At 29.5% G+C, this 16,227-nt stretch overlaps 3 pseudogenes; all 3 read left to right on the top strand.

Moving 5' to 3' along the window:
* The first annotated feature begins 4,211 nt into the window (after window positions 1-4,211).
* Window positions 4,212-5,998, top strand: LOC149516441 (18S ribosomal RNA; annotated as a pseudogene).
* A 291-nt stretch (window positions 5,999-6,289) lies between these two features.
* Window positions 6,290-6,445, top strand: LOC149516440 (5.8S ribosomal RNA; annotated as a pseudogene).
* Window positions 6,446-6,675: 230 nt separating this feature from the next.
* Window positions 6,676-10,004, top strand: LOC149516439 (25S ribosomal RNA; annotated as a pseudogene).
* Window positions 10,005-16,227: the final 6,223 nt, after the last annotated feature.

The raw sequence follows: 16,227 nt of genomic DNA, 5'->3' as shown, positions 1-16,227 counted from the left end.
GTAGTGCCTTAGTTGATGATGTGCCATTACCTTCTCTCTACACATAATGGGATCTTTGAGGCATGCAGCACTCACATCACATAGGCTTCAATGAATCTTGGCTTGTCAAAGTGTTCAACACCTCTATATCTGATATGCCATTACCCTGTCCTCTACACCATGCATTCTTTAACCTTTTCCCACGTTTAATGGGCCTTTTGAGGTGTACATTACACACAGGAGCAAGGCATGTAGCACTCACTTCTAGTCATTACCTTTTTTTTGACAAACCCTTCATCTATAGGGCCAATGGCTTTTTGCAGCTAACTCATCTTGCCTTCATTAATAGCCTAAGAGATCCCCTCTTTTTGGCTTAACCACCATCGTTACTCTTGCCATTAAACTTTCTCTAAATCTTTTCAATGGCTCCAGGTTTCTTCTACTATGGGTGTTCTCTAGCCTCATGTAGTCTTAAGTGTAAGAAGTAGTTAAAAGACATAGTCATCGTGCTTATCCTAGATCGAACCCTTGTTCTATGCCTTCCAATACTGTATCTCTCTATTGGCTTCTTCTTCCTCTGAAAAATTGCTACTCTTATCTCTCTCACTCAAGCCCATACCCCTAGGCTTAGGTGTTACCCTTGGGCTATGGAGACTTAGTGCACTCAGCCTCAACCACTGACTTAGCAATGGCAATACTCCTACTTTAAGTCTCGTACACTATCGCTTCACTCGACTCTTTCCATGGCCTTTACCCTTTTATACACTCTTCTAACATAGAGTTTAGCTACCCCTAGGCTTAGGTGTTACCCTTGGGCTATGGAGACTTAGTGCACTCAGCCTCAACCACTGACTTAGCAATGGCAATACTCCTACTTTAAGTCTCGTACACTATCGCTTCACTCGACTCTTTCCATGGCCTTTACCCTTTTATACACTCTTCTAACATAGAGTTTAGCACTCATATATGATCCTTAGTGTCCTCAAACTAACTTTCATGGATTACAACCACTCATTTGAACTAGCTTTCCTCCCCTTACACATGGGTGGGTAGCCATCATGCACATCACCCGTGCACCCAACCATAAATGTGAAGCTCAAACTATGGCTCTCCCACACATCCTTATGAGCACTCAAGCATCCTAGTGCCTTACTCTCAGCACCAACAATGCCCATACCATACAATGCCACATGCAAGCTATCATCACAAGTGGCATACTTGCATTCAAGCTACCCGCACAACTCAAACTAACATCAACACTGTTCATAATGAAGGTTCTAATCCCCCTTAATTGAAACTTGATTTGATACCAATTATCATAAGCTAGGGGCTTACACCTAGTATCCATGTGATCTTAGGCTAAAAACTACCATCCATGTGCCTAAGTTAGCCTTTTTTCTAACTCTGTGCTAAACACTTATGCCGTGCATTCCACTGGCTCTCAAAAAGCTTAAGAGAAAGCTAGGAAGAAGAGTTAAAGCAATTATAATTTTTATTTACTTGATGCTATGTATAATTGCTCAATGACCTTACAGTGACTCTTATGTCTATCTTCAAGTCTTTAATATGGCCAAGTCTATGCCTTAGTTCCTCTTACTTTTCTCTTGTTGGTTATTTTGTTAACTATAAATAAAGGGGAAGCCTTTATTTATACTTAGGCCTCCCCAGCATATATAGCCTTTATTGATCTAAGTGTGTTACCTTTATAGGCTTTCTAGAGCCTTTCATGACCTCTAAACACTTCTTAGGTTAGCTAAGGCCTTTGTAGAATCAAGCTTACTCCAAGCTCCCTGCTAAGCCTTGGGTTTGGAAGAGTCCAAACACTCTCACTGAGTGTCCTGCTTAGTGGGTTCCAGAACTTTCCCCCTCTGGTCACTACTCTACCCATAGCTAGGACCTTCTAGAGCCTTCCACGTCTGGGCTACAATACTCGTAACTATTCCCATGCTAGGTTATTTTGGAACCCTTGGTGCCCGTGCAGTTGGCTGGCTTCTAGGCTTCTCCAAGCTCTTTTGTCTCATGAACATGGCTTGTCTCTAAGCTAATCTAGAGCCTGTTGTGCCTGGTTACCAGTGCCACCTTCTGGGCCATTTTAGATCATTCCAATGAGAAATCCCTATTCTTGGCACTAGGCTACTCACCTTGCCATGCTCTTGTACCTTAGCTTAGGCCCTGGTCCACACACTCAGGCCTCATATGTGCCTTAAAGACCTTGGTCTTGATCCTTCTCAATTTTTCACCCATACCAACTTAAACAAGCTACATCTCTTAACCTTCTTAGCTTAGGACTTGCATACAAACCATGCCATTCTCTCTTACTCATTCTAGCAATGCCTTCATTACTAAGGGATTTTAGTCCTTCACTGTATGTGCATGCTGGATTGATGTCCCACTCTTATTCTGATGGTCTTTGGCATATTATGGTTATTGCTATATGATGGTTCTCAGTACACCTTTACAGTTATCCCTTGCTCTGATCATGATCCCAATGTGGTTCCTATGAAACCATACTTGTCAAAGCATGCAATGCCTTAGCTATTGACATGCCATAACTAAGAACTCATAAAAACCATAACAGGTGACACATCATGGGTAGGTTACCTTGGTTTGCAACATACTTTGGCTTTACTAAAATAAGGCTATTATAGGCCTCACATGTGATAAGATATGTTAGACTATATGAAAACTTGCTTCATTTGCCAATAAAATAAAGTTGAAAAAAAGAAACTAGTAGGCATGCTTGAACCATTACTATGCCTACAAAACCATGGGAAAATATCTCCATTGACTTGCCTTTCTGAAGTTGTTGATCTTGGGTCTATCCTAGTGGTGATTGACTGTTTCTCAAAATATGCTATGTTCATTCCCACCCAAAAGTATTACATCACGAAAGATATTGCTCGGTTAATATTTAAACATGTAATCAAGATTTAAGGCCTCTATTAAACCATTGTTAGTGATAGGGATCTAACATTCACTAGGCCATTCTAGAGAAAGCTTTACAAGATCTTGAGATCTTAGCTCAACATCTTTTAAAGTTATCACCCTCAAACTAATGGTCAAACCAAACAATTTAATGTGTTGTCAGAAGAGACTTAAGACACTTTGTTCAAGCTAATAAGAAAAATTACCCTTCATTGTTGGATGTAGCTCAACTTTATTTTAATTTCAATAAGTGTTCTTTTACAAATAAGAGTCCATTTGAAGTGGTCACTAGACAACTACCAGGACTGTCGCATATATCTCTTGAGCCATATTGATGGAAAAATCCAGGAGCCTTCAACCTTAGCAAATAATGGAGACAAAACACAAAAATTACACAAGCATACTTAGAGAAAACATTGAAGTGCATGAAGAAGTGGGTAGATAAGGGTAGAAGGGCACAATAATTCAAAGTTGGTGATCTTGTTCTTGTTAGACTAGTTCTCTAAGAAACCAAGTTTCTAAGGAAATAGGATCGTAGATTGGTGTATAAATATGATGGTTTATTTAAGATTCTTTCCAAAGTGGGGAATGCCTCTAACAAAATCAACCCACAAAAATGGGTGAAAGTGTATCCAGTGTTCCATGTGAGCAACTTAAAGCCCTAACATATAAACCCCATAGATGCAAGTCATGGTGAATCAACCAAGGCTGTCATTACCATGAAACCACCATCAAAACATCGAGTTGAAGAGATTTTAGCTAACAGGGTACCCCGAGTATCTCAAAGAATAGTTCATAAATATTTAGTGAAGTGGGAGGACTTAGGACCAAAAAAAACTAGTTAAAAGAGATACCATGACCTCTAAGCATTATAGCTAAAGATTGAAGAATTTTAAGTGAACAAGTCAATAAAGGCATTGATAGAATAGGTGGGGAAAGATGTCATGAGCCAACCTTGTATAGGGCTACGACTGGGCATAGGATGTCATTAGCCATCCATGTATAGGGCCATGATTGAGTAAAGGTGCTAAGAGGGATGATAGATCTCATATGCTAGGAAATAGTGTCCCCATTTCAAACATTGTAATGGCTTTAGGTAGCATAGCTATAAATTCTCTTAAGCTCTTTAGAGGGAGTGAGCAATCCGTGTATTGTTAGGCTGCTACACTAGCTAAGATATCAAACTAAGCTAACTTATGTGAAAGTGTCCATCCAAGTGCCACACAGTCTATTGCTTCATTTTGGCTCTCTCTATCACTCAATTAGTGTGTTGAGGCCCATGCGGTGCCAATGTCCCAAAGGAATATGACTTGGTTGATCATGCTAGTAGTCATATGCTTGTCTCAAAGATTAAGCCATGCATGTCTAAGTATGAAATAACTTAGGCTGTGTAATTGTGAATAGCTCATTAAATCAATCATAGTTTGTTTGATAGATCTACTACTCGAATAACCATAGTAATTCTAGAGCTAATATGTGTAACAAACCCTAACTTCTAGAGGGATGCATTTATTAGATAAAAGATCGATGAGGGCTTTACCCATTGCTCTGATGATTCATGATAACTCAACAAATTGCATGGCCTTTGCGCCAGCGATGCATCATTCAAAATTTTGCCCTATCAATTTTTGCCTATATGGTGGTGATGGGTGATGGAAAATTAGGGTTCAATTCTATAAAGAGAGCTTAAGAAATAGCTACCACATTCGAGGAAAGTAGTAGGTGCACAAATTACCCAATCCTAACATGGGGAGGTAGTGACAATAAATAACAATACTAGGTTCTATGAATCTGGTAATTGAAATGAGTATAATCTATATCCCTTAATAAGGATCCATATGAGGGCAAGTCTTATGCCAATAGCTATAGTAATTCTAGCTCTAATAGCGTATATTTTAGTTGTTGTAGTAAAAAAGCTCATAGTTGAAACTAAAGTAGGTCATCGATCCATCTCACATTGAGCACCAATCTACTTGTCCCTACTACAGATGATGCCCTCATGGCCTTAACTGGCCAGATCATTCCTCTAGTGTTATTCCTTTAAAAAAATTAGAGTGCTTAAAGCAAGCTTACACTTGTATACATTAGCATGGGATAACATTATAGCATTTTGGTCCTATTATGTTGGCCTTCGGGATCAAAGTAATGATTAACATGGACAATTGGGGGCATTCATTTTTCATAGTAAGAGGTGGAATTCTTGGATTTATGAAAGATGAACAACTATGAAAGCATTTACCAAGGATGTTTTCATTAATCAAGAATGAATGTTAGGGGCTTGAAGACGATCAGATGCCATTCTAGTCTCTACCATAAATGATGCTGACCAAGGATCGGAGGATGTTATTTTTAGGATTTCGCTAGCACCTTATGAGAAATCAAAGTCTTTAGGTTTCGAGGGGAGTATGATCCTAAGGTTAAAACTTAAAGAAATTGACTAAAGGGCACCACCAAGAGTGAAGCAAGTAGCTTGATTTGACTCAAAATGAAGAAACCTACTAGGTCCAAATATAATAAATATTGACTGATTGAGAGTTCTTTCTTGATTTTATGGGTGGTGGTGCATGGCCATTCTTAATTGGTGGAGTGATTTGTCTAGTTAATTCTGTTAATGAACAAGATCGTAGCCTGCTAACTAGCTATAAGAAGGTGATCCTTCATGGATAACTTCTTAGAGGGACTATGGCCACTTAGGCCAAGGAAGTTTGAGGTAATAACAGGTCTATTATGCCCTTAGATGTTCTAGGCCACAAGCATGCTACACTAATGTATTAACTAGTCTATATCCTTGGCTGACATGCCTAGTTAATCTTTGAAATTTCATTGTGATGGGGATAGATCATTCCAATTGTTGGTCTTCAACAAGGAATTCCCAACAAGTGCAAGTCATTAGCTTATGTTGACTAAGTCCCTGCCCTTTGTACACATTGCTTGTCACTTCTACTGATTGAATGGTCTAATGAAGTGTTTGGATCATAATGATGTGGATAGTTTGCTGCTTGCGACATCATAAAAAGTCCACTAAACCTTATCATTTAGAGGAAGGAGAAGTTATAACAAGGTTTCTACAAATGACCCTAAAGAAGGATCATTATCGAAACCTGTTTAATGAACAACTTGTGAATGCATTAATGAAACATCAAGGGGGTGAAGGTGTCTCTATGCTCGGAGTCTCTTTTAGCCCTAGACGTGCATGACGGTCAATTTGTTTTACCTCTTGGGTAGATGAAATGATCGATATCATTTTTCATGACTAAATAACGAACCGTCGGCATGGATCGTGCAAAGGAACCAGAATGAAAAAAAACGTATGTGCCATGACCATCCTATTTACAGTGCATTCATAAGCGTTACGATGACTCTTTTTGTTGTAAAAAACCAAAATAACTCTCGACAAATGATATCTTGGCTCTTGGATCAATGAAGAACATAGCAAAATGTGATACTTTGAGTGAATTTTAGAATGTCATGAACCATTGCATCTTTGAATAGAAGTTGCACCCCAAGCCATTAAATCGAGGGCATGCCTGCCGAGGTGTCATGCATCATCGCCCCCTCCAACCCTCCACCCATCAGGCTTTGGGTGAAAAGGCAAAAGATGGCCTCCCATGATCTTATCGATTGTGGTTGGCCCAAAAGTGAGTCCCCGACAATGATAATGCCATGATCATTGGTGGTAAAGCTTTTGACGTGCCTCATCTCTAGTGATGCACACTCGTCATCCATCTAGACCCCATCGACCCTCTGCATCGCTTGGTTGATGCTTGCATCATGACTCTAGTCAGGTGGGATTACCTATTGAGTTTAAGCACATTGATAAGCAGAGAAAAAAAACTTACCAGGAGTCCCTTTGTAACGATAAGCGAACTGAGTAGAGCCTAGCTTGAGAATCGAGCACCCACAACATCTTAATTGTAGTTTGGAAAAGCATCTTTAGTAGTAGACTAAGTCGAACTCCTTTAGAAAGGGGCACCAAGAGGTTGAGAGCCCCATTATGCCAAAACCTTATCACATCATGAGGCATTGTTTATGAGTTAGGTTGTTTAAAAATACAGCCCCAATTGGGTTATAAATTCTATGTGAGGCTAAATACACTCGAAAGATCAATAGCGAACAAGTACCATAAGTGAAAGATCAAAAGGACTTTAAAAAGAGAATTAAATAGTGCTTGAAATTGTTGGGAAAAAAGCAAATGGGGCCAATGATGCACCCCAGTCGAATGTAGAATGGCAAAAGATAGTCTATCAATCGGCTCAAGAAGTGGACCAATTTACGTCACAGCAGCAGCCCAAGCCCAAGCTTTTGATATGCCCTTAGAGACATTGTCACCATGATTGTGGAATGCAACACACACCACCTTGGTGTAACTTGGTACCCACGTGCTCTTGACATCAACCTGTAAGCTCCCAATCTAGCCCGCCTTAAAACATGAACTAAGGAGTCTGACATGTGTGTGAGTCAATGGGCTAGGAAACCCGTAAGGCATAAGAAAGTTGATTGGTGGGATACCTCATGGGTGCACTACCTACCAACCTTGATCTTTTAAGAAGGGTTTAAGTGTGAGCATGCATGACAAGACCTAAAAGATGATGAACCATACCTGAGCAAGGTGAAGCAAAGAAAACTCTAGTGGAGGCCTACAGTGATATTGATGTTGAAATTGTTCATCTAACTTGGGTATAGAGGCAAAAAACTAATCAAACCATCTAGTAGCTAGTTCCCTTTGAAGTTTTTTTTAGGATAGTTGTACCTTTAGTGAGTTCTATAGGGTAAAAGGTAATGATTAGAGGCATTAGGGGTGCAATGCCCTTGACCTATTCTCAAACTTTAAATTGGTAGGATGACGTTGCTACATCATTGAGCCATGCCATGGAATCAATAGCTCTAAAGGGGCCATTTTTGGTAAGCAAAACTAGCAAGGTGGGTTGAACCGAAAGTCGAGTTACAGTGCCCAACTACATGTTAACTTAAAACCCACAAAGGGGTTAGTCAATTAAGACAGCAAGATGGTGGTCATGGAAGTCAAAATCTACTAAAGAGTATGTAACAACTCACCTACCAATCAACTAGACTCAAAAAAATGTGTGACCTATACCTGGCTATCGGGGAAAAGATCAGGCCTTGATGAGTAAATAGGCAAGGTGATCATTGCAAAACCCAGATCTTGGTGGTGGTAGCAAATATTCAAATGAAAATTTTGAAGGCTAAAGAGGAGAAAGGTTCCATGTGAACTACACTTGCACATGGGTTAGTTAATCCTAAGAGATGGGGGAAATTCATCCGATAGCACATCCAGTGTTAGCTTTAAAAGGGAATTGGGTTAAAATTCCTAAACCAGAATGTGGTAGCTAACAACAACATTAAGGAGTCTAGAAACATTGGTGATGGCCTAAGGAAGAGTACTCTTTTCTGTTTAATGGCCTGCCCACCCTAGAAATGATTTAGCCAAAGGTAGGGTCTAGCAGCTAGAAGAGCACTGTACATTATGCAATGTCTAGTGTACCCTTGATGGCTCTTAAAATTTTAGAGGATCGAGTGCCATCTGTGCTTGGTTATACTCATAATCGCATCAAGTCTCTTAGGTGAATAACCTCTAGTAGATGGAATAATATAGGTAGGGGAAGTTACCAAAATGGATCTATAAGCTCAAGAAAAAGACTAGCTTTGAAGGCTAGGCATAGGGGTCCCAGTCTTGAGCCCATTGACTGTCAATGTGCCACTCTAGCTACTCCCACGGTGTGAGTGGGCCATAGCTTACTAGTTGAGGGATGGACTAGGAATGCCTCCCTTGTGGGCCTTTCTTGAGTGATGAACGGTCAACTCAAAACTGGTATAGGCAAAGGGAATTCGATTATTTAATTAAAACATAGCATTATGATGGTCCTTGTAAATGCTCACATAATATGATTTTTACCCAGTGCTCTGATTGTCAACGTGAAAAAATTCAACCAAGCATGGGTAAATGGTAAGAGTAACTATGACTCTCTTAAGGTAGCCATATGCCTTGTCATCTAATTAGCAATAGGCATGAATGGATTAACAAGACACCCACTATCTCTGTCTACTATCTAGTGAAACCATAGCTAAGGGAATGGGCTTGGTAGATTCTGTGCGGAAAGAAGACCATGTTGAGCATAACTTTAGTTCAACTTTGTGAAATGACTTAATAAGTGTATTATAAGTGACAGCCCTCAGGTGAAATTGAAATACCACAACTTTTAATGTTATTTTACTTATTCCATATATCGGAGGTGGGGTACGACTTTTGGACCTAAGGCCAACCTCAATTGGTTGATCCTGGCAAAAACATTGTTAGGTGGGGAGTTTAGCTAGGGTAGCATATCTGTTAAAAGATAATGTAAGTGTCTTAAGATGAGCTTAATGATAATAGAAATCTCATGTGAAATAAAAGGATAAAAGCTCATTTGATTATAATTTACAGTATGAATATGAATCATGAAAACATGGCCTATCGATCCGTTAGACCTTCAAAGTTTCAAGCTAAAGGTGTCAAAAAAGTTACCTCAAGGATAACTGGCTTGTGGCAGCCAATCGTTCATAGTGACATTGCTTTTTCATCCTTTGATGTCAACTTTTCCTATCATTATGAAGTAAAATTCACCATGTGTTTGATTTTTCACCCACCAATAGGGAATGTGAGCTTAGTTTAGACTATCGTGAGATAGGCTAGTTTTACCCTACTGATGGTAGCATCGCAATAATAATTCAACCTAGTGTAAGAGGAACCATTGATTCTCATAATTGGTAATCGTACTTGGTTGAAAAGTTGGTGGCGTGAAGCTACCATACGCTAGATTATGACTAAACACCTCTAAGTTAGAATCTAGGCTAGAAGTGGTGCATGCACCTGTCGCCTAATTGTTGACCTGCAATAGAGGCCGATGCCCCCTAAGGGCATATGTCATAGTTGTAGCCCCTGCAATAGACAAGCAACACGGGCCTCCTTAGAGCTCAATTCCCACCAAGTGATGGGTAGAATCCTTTGTAGATGACTTAAATACGTGATGGGTATTGTAAGTGGCAGAATGGCCTTGCTGCCATGATCCACTAGGATTCAACCCTTTGTAGCTTCGATTCATCCCTCCCCCCACCACTCCCACTAAAGTCCTCTCACTTTATTTTTTTTACACTGCACCTTTCTAGGGTTAGGGATGAATGGTGTTATCCCTTGCAACCAATTTGGCCTGGTGATGACATTCCACCCTTGAGTGTCCAAGCAAACAAAAACTGAATGCCATTGGTATTTTTACAAAAATGGGCTCACCCTTGGTGCAGGCACACCTTTGGTGTGGACACTTGCCTCAAACTCTATCGGCACATTTTGGCCCTTGGTGTAGGCTGTTGCCTCAAACACTATCACAGCATAATTATTGTATATTAAATTATTTAATTAATATAAATATTACTATTATATAATTAATAGTTATTTTAATAATTATTTAAATTAATTATATAATTTAATTATATATTATATAATAGTTATTAAATTAGTATAAATTAATTAATATATTATAATTAATTAACAATACTAATTTATTAACATTTGAAAAATTAAAGCAAGAGATTTAAAAAAAAATAAATTTGTTTACTGAACAATTTCAAATAGATATGACTATTTAAATAATTATTTGTTTAAAATTATTTTGACATTTTGTTTTGTCATAAAATAGTTGTTTCAGTTAATAAAAACTTATTTGAAATAAAATAATACTACTTTATTAATATTTAAAAAATTATTAAGAGATTTAAAAACTAAAGTTGTTTTTCAAAGCAGTTCTAATAGTTATGACTATTTGAACAAATGTTAATCTCAAATCGTTCTGATCTTTGTTTTGCCATAAAACAATTGTTTTTTATCACATAAGCTTATTCAGATAAAAATAATACTAATTTAATAATATTTTAAAAATTAATAAGTAAGAGATTTAAAAAATAAATGTGTTTGCCGATCAATTCAAATAGTTAAGATTATTAGAATAATTATCTATTTCAAATCATTTTGACCTTTTATTTAATCATAAAATTATTAATTTGATTATACTATTAAATCTAATTGATTTAACTGTTAGATAATTAGTAATAATTAAATTTATTAAAATTTCAAAATTTTAAAAATAAATTTATTTTTTAAACATGTCCAAATAGATCTAACTATTTGAACAATTATCTATTTCAAATAGTTATGACCTTTTGTAACTTAATAATTTAATTATATTTGTTTATAATATATAATTATTATATATCAATAATATATTTAATTAAGTATAGAATTATAATAATTATAATTTTTTATAATATAAAAACTTATATTATAGAATATAATAAATTTGTATAATTGTTAAATTAAATAGTTAACTATAATCCTTATAAATTAGTTATAATTATCATATTAATATTAAATTATAATTTAATTTATATATAATTAATTTTGAAATATATTTAATTATAATATTATATAGATTATAAATTATAAATTTAATTTTCTATTTAATAAAAATATAATATTAAATATAACTAATTATAATATATTTGTTATAATTATTAAAAAATAATATAATTATCCAAAAATATATATTTTATTATAATATTACTTATTAATAAATTATAATAATAAATTAAATTTAATAATTAATATAACTAAAATTATAATTAATATATAATAAATAATTTATTTATTTATAATTGTATAAATAATTAATATTATAATTTAAGTAATAAACTTATATTAAATTTAAATTGAATTATTTAATTTAATTATAATATAATACTTATTTAATATTATGTTAATTCATAATATAGTTATAAATTATAATATAAAGTTAATAATTTAATATAAATTATTATTAACTTAGAATAGTTAATTAATAAAATTTTTATATTATTATAAATAATTATTAAAATTAATTTTTAGATATAGTAACTAATTTATAAAATGTTAATAATTATTAAATTTATTAACATATAAATTTATTAATAGTATAATTAATACTATTATAAATTAATATTAGTTAATAATTGTTTGTAACAATTATTTAATAATCTTAATGTAATAAAATAACTGAATAATTTTTAATAAGTATAAGTAAATTTAGATTCATAAGATTTATTATAAACTACCTAGTTATAATTATCAGTGGATATCTTATTATATATTCTACTTTTGTTTATTATATTTATAACTATAATTAATATAATATATTACTTATATGTATATTTATAAGTATATATAAATTAATTATTATTAATAATAAATAATATAATAATTATTATATAATTATTATTTCAATAATATAAAATTATAAGCAATAATTATTAAATAGTACTTGTTATAATAATCATAAAAGATTATCCATACTTACAATTAAATTATAAATATTATTTATTATTTATTAATAATAAATTATTTATTAATAATTAATAATTTTATTATAATTTGTTTTTTTAAATTAATGTTCCTATTATATATATTTATAATAATGAATAATCATAAATTTGGTATAAAGCTTTAATTAATTAAATTAATTTTGACTAAATCCTTATATATCATAATTAGAAACAAAAAGTAATAGGTATGTTTGAAATGATTTAATTATATTAAGATTATAAATATAATATTATATTTCAAATTAAAATAATTATAATTATTATTATAATAAAGTATCGTAATAAAATAATTTGTTAATAAAGCAACAAATTTATTGACAAATAATTTTTTAATTATAAATAGTTATGAATAATTTATAATACATATTTATTATTAACATATAACTAGAACTTATTATAATTTAATTGTTGATAATTAAGTTATATGTTAACTTATAACTTAAATTGTAGGAACAATTCAAATATTAAACTTTAAATATTTAATATATTAAAGTTCAAATATTAATTTAAATTAGTATTAATATAACTATTTTATTAGGATATAGTTCATATAAATTTACAATAATTATTAAATAATATAATTATATATAATTATAATAAATATTAATAATTAAGTTATTAATTATGTTAATATAATTAATACAAATAATTATTAATATTGTATAACATATAATTTTAATATAAATATTATATGTATAATATTATAATATTATAATTTTTGTTTATTATAAATTAACCTTAATCAAGTTTAAATAATAAATTTAATTTATATTAAGTAAAAATATAATACATATTTATTATAGTTAATAATTTTTAATTATTATTATAATTAATAAATATACAATAATTATTAATAAATTTTATTAAATTTAAATTTATAAATAATAAAATAATTTATTACTTTATTAATATACAATTATTTAACTAATTGAAATTATAAACTGCCACATGAGGGTAGATTTTATCAATTTTATAATAAATTTATATTATTTTATTCAAAAAAAAGCTTCTATGAATAAAATAAATTATTTAACGACAAAGCAAAAGATTACAGCAATTTCAAATGGACAAATGTTTAAATAGTCATAATTATTTAAACTTTATCAATAAAAATATTCATTTTTTAATATTTGTTAATTTATTTTAATTAATAACTATATTAATAATAGTAATCTATAACTAATTTTGGATAACAATATTAATATAATAGTATAAAAATATTACAATTATTATATTATAATAATATTAATTATTAGTAATATTATAAATATTAATATAATAAATTAAATAATAACAATATTAATTAGTAGTTTAATAATAATATAATTACAATTGATTATTAAACTGTTAATAATAAATAATCATGCTAATAAAAATCAATCAGTAAATAATTAAATGTTATTATTAAAATCAATAATAATTAAATAATTAAATAATTAATAAGCAAATAAAATTAATATTATACTTTAATTATAAAACTTGTATAATGAACATTTAAATGACAAACAATATTAAATAATTATTTGAAATATTAAATATTATTCAGATTAATTAATTAATTTAATAATTATAAATATTTAAATAGTTAAATGTTATATTAATATTAACAATTTTATATAATTATTAAATTAAACATTGTCCAGAGCATATATTATAATTATTATAATTAGTTATAATTAATAAATTTTATTAGCAATCAAGTTATAGTTTATATTAACAATTATTCAAAATAAAATAATACTAATTTATTAATAATCCAAAAATTAATGAATAAGAGATTTAAATTTTATTAGATTTTAAATAGATAATCGTTCAAATATTCATATCTGTTTGAACTTAATTGGTAAACAAATTTATTTTTTCAAATCTCTTGCTTATTAATTTTTTGAATGTTAATAAGTTAGTATGACAAAACATTCTTAGAATGGAAACTATTCTAACATAATTAAATTGCTTTCTATAAGTTTAATAATTATAGATTATATTTTAGATATTATAATAATTATTATTATATTTAGTTGTAATTATTAATATGAAAATTAATATTAATTAATTTATATTATAAATTAGATTAAATATTTTATTATTTAAATATTATTTAAGAATAAAATTATTAAATAATAAGTGGAGGAAAATAAACTCACCAAAATTCCCCTAGTAACGACAAGTGAATCAGGAAAAGCCTACCTTGAGAATCATATATATTATCTAAAAACTAAAATTATAATGTGTATAGTTATTATAATTATATTTACTAAATATTCATATTCATTAAAATAATATAATAATTTATACTAATAATTTCAATTATAATTATAAGGTACATATTAAATTGTACGGGGATGGATATTAATTAATTTAATTAATTATAACTAAATATTATAACTAATTAATATACAATTTCAGAAACAATTGTTAAATAATTATTGTTATTAATAATTATTGACTTTTAGTCCATAATTAAACTTATTAATTAATTAATTAATTAATTAAAATAAGAATTCAATAATTAAAATCTTTAAATTAAAATCAATATTCATAAATTTAATATTAATTAAATATATTTATTCAAATCAATAATTGTAAAACTTATTACTTATTCTTATAATTAGATATAACTTATTCTAAAAATAGATTTATTTTGTTAATAAAGATTTAAAAACATTGAATTTGAAATCTTATAATTCAAATATTCATAACTATTTCAATAATTATCTATTTCAAATCATTATGACCTATTGTTTTGTCATAAAACAATTATATCAATTCAGATAGGCTTATTCGAAATAAAATATTGCTAATTTATTAACATTCTAAAAATTAATGAGTAAGAGATTTAAAAAAATAAATCTATTTACTGAACAAGTTTAAATAGTGATGACTATTTGAATAATTATCTATTTCAAATCATTATGACCTTTTGTTTTATCATAAAACAATTGTTTTTATTCATACAAGTTTATTCAAAATAAAATAATACTACTTTATTAATATTTTGTAAATTAATAGGTAGGAGATTTAAAAAATAAATTTGTTTACCGAATAAGTTCAAATAGTCATGTCCATTAGAACAATTATCTATTTCAAATTGTTATGACATTTTGTTTTGTCATAAAACAATTGTTTCTATTCATACAGAATTATTCAAAATAAAATAATTTTGATTTATTAATATTTTGAAAATTAATAAAAGATTTAAAAACTAAATCTATTTACTAAACCAATACAAATAGTTATGACTATTTGAATTAATTAAAGATAATCATTATTAGTAATTATTAGGATAATTATAATATTATTAGTATTATAAATTATTAAAATAATAACTTTAATTGTTATTATTAAGATAATAATAATAATAATAATGTTATAATTGATAATAATATAGTTTATCATTATTATATCTATTAAACTATTATAACATTATTAATATGTAAAATATAAAAATAATTATTATTTTAAATCTATTTTAATATATATAATAATTATAATAAATATTTATTATCGTATTAATAATATTATCAAAACTAATACATTATAATAATTTAAATTATGATAATTAATTATTTTTATTTTGGATAATTAATACAAATAAATCTAATTATTTATTCATACCTATTAATAATTGTAAATATTGAATTGATAGAGCTTTGTTAAGGGTAATCCATATTATAATTAAATAGAGTATTATAATAAATAATTGTTGTTGAAGCAGATGGTATAATAATATCTTTATTATTATTAATAATTATTATATATATTACTAATAATTAATATATATTAGTTAAATATAACGATAATTTAACTATCATAACTAATATTTTTTGTTATTAATTATTATTATAAATCAAATAAGTATATTTAAATTCTACATTAATATGAAAATTGTCTTATTATTTAATTATTTTGTTATTATAA

The sequence above is a fragment of the Durio zibethinus genome, chromosome 10 (genome assembly GCF_047325235.1).
Source record: "Durio zibethinus cultivar Kanyao isolate XHJ-2024 chromosome 10, ASM4732523v1, whole genome shotgun sequence".
NCBI classification, from domain to species: domain Eukaryota; kingdom Viridiplantae; phylum Streptophyta; class Magnoliopsida; order Malvales; family Malvaceae; genus Durio; species Durio zibethinus.
This window is presented reverse-complemented; position numbering and strand designations above follow the sequence as displayed.